The following is a 12433-nucleotide window of genomic DNA, read 5'->3' on the forward strand; positions in this document are numbered from 1 at the left end:
TAGTCAGAGCTTCTTAAAAGTTTTCTACTCCCAACCCCTTTGCACCCAAGAAATTTTTACATGACCCGGGGTATGTTGGTATATAAAGTAGGTATATATAACCTTTTACTGTTGCCATATTTTTCATGACCACCACATTATGGTGACCCCATATGTGGAATTTGAGAAACTAGGGACTAGGGTCCCTTCTAACTGTTGATTTATATTTTAGGAGCAAATATTTCCAAAATGAGAAAGTTACAGAATCAGAGGTGAGAAAGACATTTACTTTATAGCTTTTATGAGCTCCAAGTTATTGAAATAGCACTCACTGTCTTTGACATCACAGGATTAGGAGACACTCTCCAGTTTGACTTAGTGTCTCTATTACCTTGGGCAAATCATGTGACCTTTCTAGTCCTTAGTTTCTTCGTATTTAAAATGAAGAGATCATACTAAATTACCTTAAACCCAGTTTCTGCTCCAAATTCTATGATAAACTTCTTTTTCCATTATATTTAAGAGTGTTAGAAATGTTTTCCCAGTGATCTCACTGGTTAACATACTTGGTTGGGACTTTTTTGAAAAGCTTCTGTACAAAACTATGTTAACAATACAAATATTTCTACTTTAAAATGTCATCCCTTTTGCCCAGTGCTCCTATTTCCTACCATAAACAATCTACATCTTTCATATTGCTGATTTTCCATCTTTCTGGGTCTCTAGTATTAATCTCTTTGTAAACTGATTTGGCTTTTTAAAATCATAATACAATATCTGAATTTTGTTGTTTTATAATGGTACAAAAATGAAAACTTAATGCTATCCATTCAAGTATAAAAATGTATTTCTTTGAAATTGTATACAGCATTCAAACGATAGTACTCTATCATAATATCAAACAAATGTCAATTTCTCATGGGTAAAACCATCTCCAACAAATCATAATGACTTTCATTGGAACCTAAAACAATAACAACACATGTTTACACAAGTTGGTTACTGTCTTACAGTTTTCCAAGGGTTATTCTTTTTTTTTTTTTTTGTGAGGCAATTGGGGTTAGTGACTTGCCCAGGGTCACAAAGCTAGTAATTGTTAAGTGTCTGAGGCCGGATTTGAACTCAGGTCCTTCTGAATCCAGGGCCGGTGTTCTATCCACTTGCACCACCTAGCTGCCCCCAAGGGTTATTCTTATAATCATTCTGCACGATAGGTAGTGCAATGATTTTTAAAAACCCCTGTTAGACGAGATGAGAAAAATGAGGCATTGAGGCTCAGAAAGAATAAGTGATTTGATCAAGATCACACAGCTAGTTAATGTCAGGGTTGAGGTTTGGACTCAAGTCTCTTGGAATTCACGTTATTGCTCTTAAACACTTCACCACCCTAGCTCTATAAAAGAATCCCACTCACCCAAATGCCAGGGTTCCAACAGTACCTATACCCTGCCCCTATTCTCAACTTTGAAGAGACCACTGAAAAATAAAGGGGGAAGTACAAAAAACCAGGTTCAATTTTAGGAAATAAAAAATCCTCAAGGTTTTAAAGCATTTGTAGCTTTTTAAGCCAGAAGGCTAGGGGAAAGGAACCATAAATCCAATAACCTATTTTCCAAGCTATCAAGTATTTCGAAGCCTTCGTATTAGCCACCTCCACAAATCTGCCTACAAAGGCCAACAGTGAAAATAATCTTTTCTAAAGTACAAAACATTCTCTTTGATTTTATGAGTTTGGATAGTCTTCTAATTGCAATTCACTAAGTAAAGCCAACTGAATCCTAAAAACAGTTTTCTTAATTTACTTCTCCTCCTTAGTCCCAAAGCCAATGGAAAACATATTGTACTTTTGAAGTAGCAATCCGCTAACGCTGTGAGTCCAGTGGGCCCTCTCCTCTAAAAACCATATCCTTTTAACAGGTGTTAACATCAGAGAAGCTTCCCAGCCATCTACCTTTATCCACATGCTTCCTTTTAAACCAGTAGAGTATTTGTTGCCCCCCAAAAAGCGTTAGGATGTTTATGTCTCTGAGGACATTAGAAAACACTTTCTAGTGTCTATCCATAGAATCACAGAATTTTAGAGCCAGAAAGAGATCTTAGTTAACATCCTCTCCCCAACACATAGACAAAGACACAGACTACATACACCTTATTTAAGAACTTCAGGTCTAGAGCAGGGGGTTTTTTATCTCTTTTTTTCATGGACCCTGCTGGAGGTCTGGTAAAACATATGATCTCCATCTCAAAATGTTTGCGTAAAATAAAATACATAGGATTCCAAATTAAACCACTTATGTCAAAATATTAAAAGTTCCAAGTTCATGGGCCCCTTGAAATCTGAGGGTCATAGACCCCAGGTTAAGAACTTTTGGTCTAAGAAAGAATCTAAGTTTCAGAGTGGGCTCACTTGTCCTCTTGTGAAATAGAAATTTTAATGGACTAAGGTTCAGGAGACCTGAGTTCAAATTCTAGGTATGGCATTTATATCTGTGTGACTAAGGCCAAGACACCCTTTTTGCGTCCTAGTGTCTTCATCTGAAAAATAGGTATAATAATACTTACTTCACCAGAAAGTTTTGATGGAAGTGATTTGTTAACCTCAAAACGATACATAAATGTGAATGATCACTCTAGGCACATCGTTTTTCATGAAGGCAGCACCATTCTGGATTAGGCCCTTGGTTTGGAATTAAATTTTACTATTGGCTTTCATCTTCTGAGCATCTCTGAAAATTCTAGGTGACCGACCATAAGTTATAAGATAAATAGCTATCTCAGTAGTTATTATTACATTGAAAATATCCTTGGCAAATTGATTCAACTAATTTTAGATCCACAAAAATGTATTTGATCCTACTACATCAGTGCTTGGATTGTCCCTGAAGCAAAATATACCCATTCTCTAGAAAGCAGAATCTCTCATATGTTCTTGGAATTCTCTATATGCTAACAATCACAGAGGATTTGGCCATAGTGAACACAAAATCCCATAAATGATGAACAGTGAGACAATTGAGGTTTGACTTTTTAATCTGTATCAAGCAGTCGGTTTCCCTGAGGCCTAGTCTCTCTCAGAAGAAATGTCAATTGGCATGACTGCTAAGGGGATAGTTTTAGAAATGATTGAAATAGGGGCAGCTAGGTGGTGCGGTGGATAGAGCACCAGCCCTGGAGTCAGGAGTACCTGGGTTCAAATCCGGCCTCAGACACTTAACACTTACTAGCTGTGTGACCCTGGGCAAGTCACTTAGCCCCAATTGCCTCACTAAAAAAAAAAAAAAAAAAAAAAGAAATGAATGAAATAAAGGGAAGGAGAAAGTTAGCAAAGATGGTGACTCAGGCTTATTGCATCATCACAACTACCTTATTAACTGAGCAAAAAGTAGATTGATTTTTCATGATTTCTGATATTTCAGAAGTACCAAATCTCAGAACATGGTATAGGATGTGGAATGCCAGTCCAAGTGGAATTAGAATAGAAAAAGCCAAGGTTAATGTAGTAAAAAAAAAGACCATGGTTACTTATGGAAAATTAGTTGGCCATGCATTCAAATAGGCTTGCAGACTAGTTTTCTACACAAGTTCAAGAAAGGAGAAAAAGAATGGAGCAGGTTAAAAACTTTTCTTTCTAAATCCTTGGGAACAATACTGCGGTGGTGAGGGGAGGGTGAACTGACAACTCAAATTCCCTACTCACACCTCAGGCTATAGCTAGCTGCAAGCCTTAACCTGAATTTCCTTGCCCTTCCTTGTTTGAAATGGGTAAGGAATTTCCTTTTCCAGTTGCTGTATAAATTTAAGGAACAGGGATTCTTTTCTCCTTTCTATTGAAGTTGGAAAAAAAGTTTAATGTAAAGTATGAAGAAAAAAGATCCCTTCACTAGGTCCTGCTGAGGGACAGAAGACTTAAAGATAGGCAAACCAATACTACTAAAATGCAGACACTAAGTGAATATGAATTGTGAGGGTGAAAAGATACCAGTTTGGCTGGTTTTGCACCATAAGGTCTCAAAAGGACTGACCTAGGTATGAAAACTGGGGCAATCTTTACAAATCAAATCACATCTTCATCTCAGTTATAGAGAGGCTGAAGCTAGACTACACAAAGAGAAAGTCTAAACTGGGACAATTAACTCTTTTTCCTCATGTAGTTTCATTTTCTTTAAAAATAGAATAGTACTGGAAAAACAGGATTTGATCAATCCCACTGGGATTCAAATGAAGCTACTTGACCAAGCCTTAAACCCAAAATCACTACCTGGCTCTCACTGATTGGCCAATAAGAGGTCGCAAGGCCATGCCTGACTTGGTCATTGTTTTGGGTTTTGGGTGAGTGTAAATATCAATTATATCCTGACAAGAAAACCCTGAGGGCCTTCCCCTCCCAGATTGTTTTTGTTTTTGTTTTGAGTAGGTAAAAAGGCCATTTTTGGCCTCATTTTAGGATTCCTACTTAGCTTTAATTTTATTCTTCCCTAGCCTTAATCACTGAATGGGCATGGTCTCAGACAAATTGAGACCTTAGCTTAAAAGGTCCAAGGCCTCCCACTTCATCCAGGGCTATCTCCAGTCATCCTGATCTATGTCTTGCTACTGGACCCATATGGCTCTGGAGGAAAGAGCGAGGCTGATGATTTTGCAGAGCTATGCATCACTTAAATCCGATTCACTACAAGTTGAGACATCACCTTCCTCATGTTATTGGACCTCTTCGAGAAAGAAGGACAAGCATAACAAGAGAGAGGCTGAAACTGGACCACACAAACAGGAAGTATACACCTACTAAGGCAGCTTAGGAAAGAGCTTTGTTGGAAAGAGAATACCAAATGGGAAACCTGAAGCCATAGTTATGATGCCCTGGGAATGCCAGCTGAGACTAAATGACTGGATAGGAGGAGCAGAGGAGGGCAGTAATAGGAATATAAGATAAAAGATATGTGTGTGTACCATTATATTTGTACATTTTTCTTTCAGAAGTTGGGGCTACATTCAGACTCAGAGATTACATAAAATACCAGTGACTTAGTCAATTTCCTCAACTGCAAAGGAGAGAATTGGACCAGTGCAAATGGTCTTAACCATATTTGTGTTGTGGATCCTTTTGGCAGGTTGTTGAAACCTATACCTTCCTTCTCTGAATAATGTTTTAAAATGTATAAAATAAAAGATGTAGGGTTAGCAAGGGAATCAGTTATATGGAAATAATTATATATTTTTTAAAAGTTTACGGACCCTACATTAAAATTCTTGGACTAGATGACCCCTAAGCTTCTTTTTAACTATGATATCACTGATTCTTTAATAATCATAATGTGTTTATTATAATGTCTTTGGATTTGCCCCTTCTCCTGCCTTTCACATATTAACCGCGTGATCCTGGCTCATATCATCTAATATCTGTTTTATTGTGATAGTTTACAATCCATGTTGTACACACCACCAATTTTATGAATCATTGACAAACATTGTTTTCATCATATCAGTATCCTATTTAAACACCCACAATGATTCTTTATTATCTGTAACATCAAAGGTAATAGTGTTTGCTTAGCTTTTAAGGTTATTCAGGGCTAGGCCTAACTCAGGGCATTTCTCTGAGTTTAGGATTAATGTTGGAATGAAATAAGGTCATTCGACAGTTTACAAAAGAGATTTACTTAAGCATTGAAGGGGAAAGATATTCAATAAGGATATATTGAGGATAAAGAGTTGATTTGCTTATCTCTGAGTTGGCCATGGTGGTCTTCTAACAAAGCATCAGAGAGTTTAAAGAACTTTTTGGGGGGCAGCTAGGTGGTGCAGTGGGTAAAGCACTGGCCCTGGATTCAGGAGGACCTGAGTTCAAATCTGGTCTCAGACGCTTGACACTTAACTAGCTGTGTGACCCTGGGCAAGTCACTTAACCCTCATTGCCCTGGAAAAAAAAAAAAAAGAACTTTTTGAATGTTTTATACTCAGGTAATCAGGAAGTAATAATCAATTATCACAGTCTTTAGACCCTTAAGCCAATTAAGTCTTCGGTATGGTTTCAATACTTTTTAATGGAATGACCGAAGGGTGAATATTAGGATATTTGCAATGCAAGTCTTCTATAACCAAACCTCATTTGTCATAATTCCTTTGTGACTTTGGACAAATCACTTAACCTCAGTTTTCTCATCTATAAAATGAAAGAGTTGGATTAGTTTGTCCCTGAGGTCCCTTCCAGATATAAAGTTGCAATTTTAATTTCATTGCTTAAAACATATAACCTTTCCTCTAGTAGACTAGTTTCCTCATTAGCTAACATGTAATACTCAATTCCATGTCTATGGATTTGCCCTTGCTTTTTCCCATCATTCCATGACCTCTCCCATTGTTCTGTCTCTTCAAATCTAAGAAATTCTTTAAAGTGAATCTCAAACTACATTGTAGTTGTTTCCCAACTACTCTTGCCCACCCTGATCTTTCTATTCTTTGAACACTTATAATGTACACCACATCAAACAATACTTGATCATTTTCTATACTTTTTTTGACTTGATAATATTATCTCTCCAATTGGATTTCAAGATACTGGAGGGCAAGGACTATGCCATACAGGTTTGGGGGGTTTTTTTGTTGTTGGTTGGTTGGTTTGTTGTTATTGTTTTTAATAACAGTATTTAGAATAATCTTGGGGACCTGTAGGTCCTCAATGAAAGCTTGCTGATCATGTTAGTTACTGCAACTTTAAAAAAGAGATTTGATTAGATCAGTACTTTCAAACCCCACTAGGACATACACATATATATGCATACATATATACATAAATACAGATAGACAGAAAGGTAGATATAGATATATAATTAGAACTTTCATATTTATAATATCAACCATCATCTATAATTCATAAATGTTTATTGATTGGTTGATTCAGAATGTATTAAGCACCTACTATGTGCTAGGTACTGTGCTATACATTGATAATGTCAGTATACAAACGAGATGGCCATTTTATTCAAAGAACTAACCTTCTATCAAGCTGATACCACAGAATGGATAATGGTGATCAAAGAAGAAAACTGTGGTCCAATCAATCACAAGGATTGTAAGTGAATCCACATAGCAGTAGATTGCCATGTTCTATCAAGGAGAAATGATAATAGTGACTAGCTTGCTGTTTCTTGAGGAAGAAGTGAACATTTTAGTGGAGGGGGATGGGAAGTTGACAGTGACAAAGAAAATGACACTGAAATGTTCATGTCAGGAAATCCAGAAACCAGGAATGAAAAAAGTATGATAGAATCCATTTGATTAAAGATCAACAGAGGAAAGAATAGAAGTGATACTATTATGTAAGTATACTACAGACTACTTATACAAAAGGAAGAAAAAGCTGAAGACCTTAGGCGCTAAACTACAAGCCTGGTTTGGGAATGTGATAGTCTAGTAATAGTGGATTTCAGTTGTGTGTGTATCTGTTGAAATTCTCCTTCCCAAAAAGAGCAGCTAATACATGTTGATTTGCTTAATGAGCATCCCTCGAAAGCTGGTAGAAATGAAAAGACAAATTACTATTATGGACTTTATTTTTTTAACCAACTTTGAGAAATTGGATGCTGAATAAAAAAATGAGAACCTTTGGAGGAAGTGATTAGTCTATCTCCACATTTATGACAGAAAAGAAAAATGAAAGTTTAAAATGTGCTCCAGATTTAGGGAAAGCAAATTTCAGTAGATCCAGAGAAAGACTTAGTAAGGGCCTATATCCTAAAATTTGACAAGGGAAGTTAGCCTAAGAACTATGAAAGCACTTGAGATCTGAAGTCTATAAGAAACCACTCCAATAGGGAAGAAAATAGGAACCTGTCTAAAACACTTCATGTGGTTACACAAGTAAGTCATAAACCAATTTAGATTTTTCAAGTGTATAAAATGTGGAAGCAAGGGCAGGTATAATAAAACTTGCCATAGTCTTGTAAAAATAGTGTCATGAGTGTTTAAGATCACATATGAGGTGAGGTTGCTGAGAAATACAAAGAGCAACAAAAGAGGCATTTTAACTATTTGTAAAAAACAAGGGAAGGATTAAAGAAACGGGTTTTCCTCTGTATTCCTGCTCAGGTAGATGGGATAAAGGTGATTGATGACATGTGGAGAAAAGTCCAAGCTGCTCAGCTCTGATTTTGCTTTTATTTTTTCCCAACATGCTGAATGATTTTTGGACTGGAAAGGTCAGGACAAAAATGATTAATAGAGGCCCTTCATGGGTTTAAGTCACTAGCACCAAGCAAAATATATCGAGAGCATTGAAAGAATTAGTAGTTGTGATTGTTGAGCCCTTTTCACTGATCCTTTAAAGGTCATAGCAAACAGGAGAGAGGCAAATGTTATCACAGTTTTCAAAAAAGGAAAGAGTTTCATGTACAAACTTTGGACTCAAAAGCTGACTGTGACTCCCAATAGTATTATAGAATGTATGATTACAAGGATAGTGTGGGAGCATCTAGAAAAAGAAGCAGTTATCACAAAGAGCCAATATGTATGGCTTCCTCAAGATGAGGTCAAGGTAGACTAACTTTATTTCCTTTTTGACAGTATTGCTAGACTAGTAGATAAGGGAAAGTCTGTAGATACAGTTTACCTAGATTTCAGCAAAGCATTCACATAATTTCTCATTCTATCTTTCTGGACAAGGTAAAAAATTGTATACTCGATGACTCTGGATTTAGGTCAGATCAAAATCTCTTAACCCAAAGAGGGATGTTTCTCATGGAATTTCCTAGGATTCTAATAGAGTATGGTAAATGGAGTCAAGAAAACCTGAGTTTCAAACCTCCTGTGAAATTAATAGCTGTGTCATTTAATCTTTCTTAGTTTCATTTTCCTCATCTGAAAAACAGGGATAATAATAACCTGTCCTATAGAGCTGTTGGGAGGATCAAATGAATAACATATGTGAAGTGCTTTTCAAACTTTTATATGTTACAGAAATGCTAATTATTATTATTAGCTATTATTATTTAGCATTTTCATCACTGGCATCAATAATGATGTAGATTACTTGCTGGTCCATATTTGACAGTGCTCCTTTTGGACAGATCCTTATAAGCTGTCATGCTATCTTGAATTTTTAAAAATTTCCCTTTGGAACAATCTTGTTAATTATAATTCATATTCATATCATGTTTTAAATTTTGGAAAGCATTTTCCTTAAAAACAATTTGTAAGGTGGGCATTGTACAATACCCAGTTTTTTTTTTCCAGAGGAGGGAACTGAGATTCATAGATGACAAGTGATGTTCTCAAGTTTCTAGAACTTTTTCACAAGTGAGAGAGCCAAGAGGTGAACCAAGGACTCTTCTGAATAGGACCACAGTATCATAAACTAAGACCTGGAAGAGACTTCCATGGCCTTCTAATACAATTTCTTCATTTGTTGCCCCAAAGTGATTTCCCCCTGCCCAGGCAGTCTATTACTCCCTGCTACCACCTGTTCTCCTGCCTCCTCAGGTAAGAAGAGAAACTAAACCTTCCTTTGATGGGGTACCTTAAACTTTCCATCTCCATCTGGGCAGCATGTCCCCTACGGAAAGATGGCAAGGGGCTAGGATGTGCATCTTCCATTTAACCCCCTAAAATGACTTCCATCTGTGCCAGCACAAGGCAACTTCCACCTCATTTTGCCAGCCTTGTCTCTCAGCTTAGAGGAAGAGATCCTTAGGTTAAAAGAGGAACAACCTTCCCTTTGACCTAAGCCTTTTATCTCCTGCTGTGCCTGTCCCTTGAGAAAAGAGGTGGTCTGACCACATCTCTTGCTGCATCCTTTGCAACCTACTCTCCAACCTTTGGAGGGAAGAGGAGTAGTGGAGCAGGACCTCCCATGTGCCCATGTGCCTTCCATCTTATACTGCACTTGCCTCCAGCCTCTTTTTGAGAAGAGTGACACTATCCACTTAACGATGAATATTCTCACACCTGTTCATACTCTAAACGTCCCAGTGATTTTAAACCCCTGTAGCTCATCATCCAAAACTCCTTTCCCAGCGTCAACCATTCAGTTCCTTCTTCCCAACCCTTTCAACATTTCCTCTACCCCACAGTTTCAACCAAACACCACTCACTCCTTCCCACTTTGCCCCGTTGAAAGCTTGTTCCATAGGCAACAGAGTTCCCTTCATCCTAAATCTTTTCCTCTCACACTTCTTCCATCTACTAGATATCCCTGAAAACTGGCTTCCCTTTGATGATATAACTTCCCTGGCCAACCTTTCCGTAACTTGCTGGACTTCTACTAATTCTAATTGGTTTACTGATTAAGGTGGAGGAGTTGAATACTCCTTATTCCTATTGCCTTTTCCAAGTTTTCTCCCTACCTCCATCACTCAGTAACTTCTCCTCCCTTGAGGTTCATAAAATCCTTGTAGCTGTTGTCTATATACCTCCTGGTCATTCTTGTTCTTTCCTCAATGAGTTTGGTGCATAGTTCACAATTTTTCTTTCTTCCTCAACCACTAGGGGACTTCAGCATTATTAACTGTCCCTCGAGTACCGTAACCACTCGGTCCTTCCATCTACTCACTTCCCATGACCTACTGTCCACCTCCACCTCTCTCAAACACAAAGATACTCATACCCATGATCTTTCTACCACCTACAAATGTACCACTTCAGAATTCCAAAATCTTATCTCATTATAATATATTGAATTTTCATCTTTCCCTTTGCCTTCCCTTAACAAACCCTACTTTCTTCAGCACCATAATAACCTTAAGTCCCTTGAACTTTCAGTTCTCTCCCTGCCACTTTCCATGTACTAGCCACTCTTACCTCTTTTGCCCATCCTGAGGCTTGGTGAACCAATTCAATTCCACACTGTTTTTCTCATCTGAATCCTTAAGCACCCTTATAATTTCCTTGATTGTGCTCTGCCAAGTCTCAGCCTTGGAGTTATTTTCAACATTTGCTGCCTTCAGTCAACACATGCTGTTGAATCAGGGTAAAGAAAATCATGCAAACCTTCTGACTGGGTCCACTACAAATATGGGTTACACAAACTCCACTGGGCCCTCTCTGGTGCCAGGCTATCTTTCTACAACTCTGTAATTAACTCCCTATCCCACTTACCAGAATGGCCCTTCCAATCCTCTTCATCCCTCTTCAAACCTTACATGGCTCCAACTCTGCCCACTATCTTAGCTGAGATCCTTGCCTTATATTTTACAAAAAAACCCAATGAGGCCATTTAGCAATAGTTCCCCCTTCTTTCCTCTCCCTCTTCTCATATCACTCATATGCCTTCTGCCACTATCTTTTCCTTCACCTCTGTCTCACATGGTGTGATGGTCTTAACTCTTTATGAAGGCTAAACCCTCTACCTATTCAAGTGATCATTCCATCCTGTCTCCTCCAACAGATTGGCCTTTCTGTTAACTTCACTCAATTATTTATTTTCAATCTCTCCCTGTCTATTGGCTCATGTTCTACTGCCTAAAAACATGTTCATGTTTCTCCTAACCTTCAAAAAATCTTCACTTGATCCTTTCTTTCCAATTAACTAGTATTTGTATCTCCTCTGACCTTTGTGGCTAAAGTCTTTGGGAAAAAAAAAAAACATCTTTGATAGATGACCCAACTTTCTCTCCTCTCACTCTCTTCTTAACTTCTTACAATCTGGCTTCCAGCCCTATCATTCCACAGAGACTGATCCATCCAAAGCTACCAATGACCTCTTAGTTGCCAAATCCAATGTCCTATTCCCAATCACCATTCTTTTTGTTGTTGTTGTTGTTGTTTGCTTTGTGGGGCAATGAGGGTTAAGTGATTTGCCTAGGGTTACACAGCAAGTAAGTGTCAAGTGTCTGAGGCTGGATTTGAACTCAGGTCCTCTTGAATCCAGGGCCAGTGCTTTATCCACTGCACTACCTAGCTGCCCCTCACCATTCTTTTTTGATCTCTCTGGAGCCTTTGACACTGTTGATTACTTTGACACTGTTGATACATTGATATTCACTTTTCTCTAGGTTTTTGGGATACAACTCTGTTCTGGTTCTCATCCTACCTAACTGACCTCTCCTTTTTCTCCTTGCTGATCTTCTTCCAGATCATGCCTTCTAACCATGGGTATCCCACAGGATTCTGGCCTCCATCTTCTTCTCTTCTTTGTCTATACTGCTTCATTTGGTGACCTCATCACGCCCCATCTCTATGCTGATGAGTCTCACATCTACCAATCCTGCCTCCACTTCTCTGCTGACCTCCAATCTCACATCTCCAAATTCTTTTCAGACATCTCAAACTACATGTGAAGTTGACATCTTAAACTCAGTATGTCTAAAACTGAACTTATTAACTTTCTCCCCAGCCACTTTCCTTGTTACTATAGAGGGAAAAACCTTCTTCCCAGTTCCCTCAGGCTCACAACCCAGTCATCTTTGACTCCTGTCTCTAAGCCCCCTCCCAATATCCAGTCTGTTGCCAAGGCCTGTCAATA

This window comes from Dromiciops gliroides, chromosome 1 (assembly GCF_019393635.1).
Source record: "Dromiciops gliroides isolate mDroGli1 chromosome 1, mDroGli1.pri, whole genome shotgun sequence".
In the NCBI taxonomy this organism is placed as follows: Eukaryota; Metazoa; Chordata; class Mammalia; order Microbiotheria; family Microbiotheriidae; genus Dromiciops; species Dromiciops gliroides.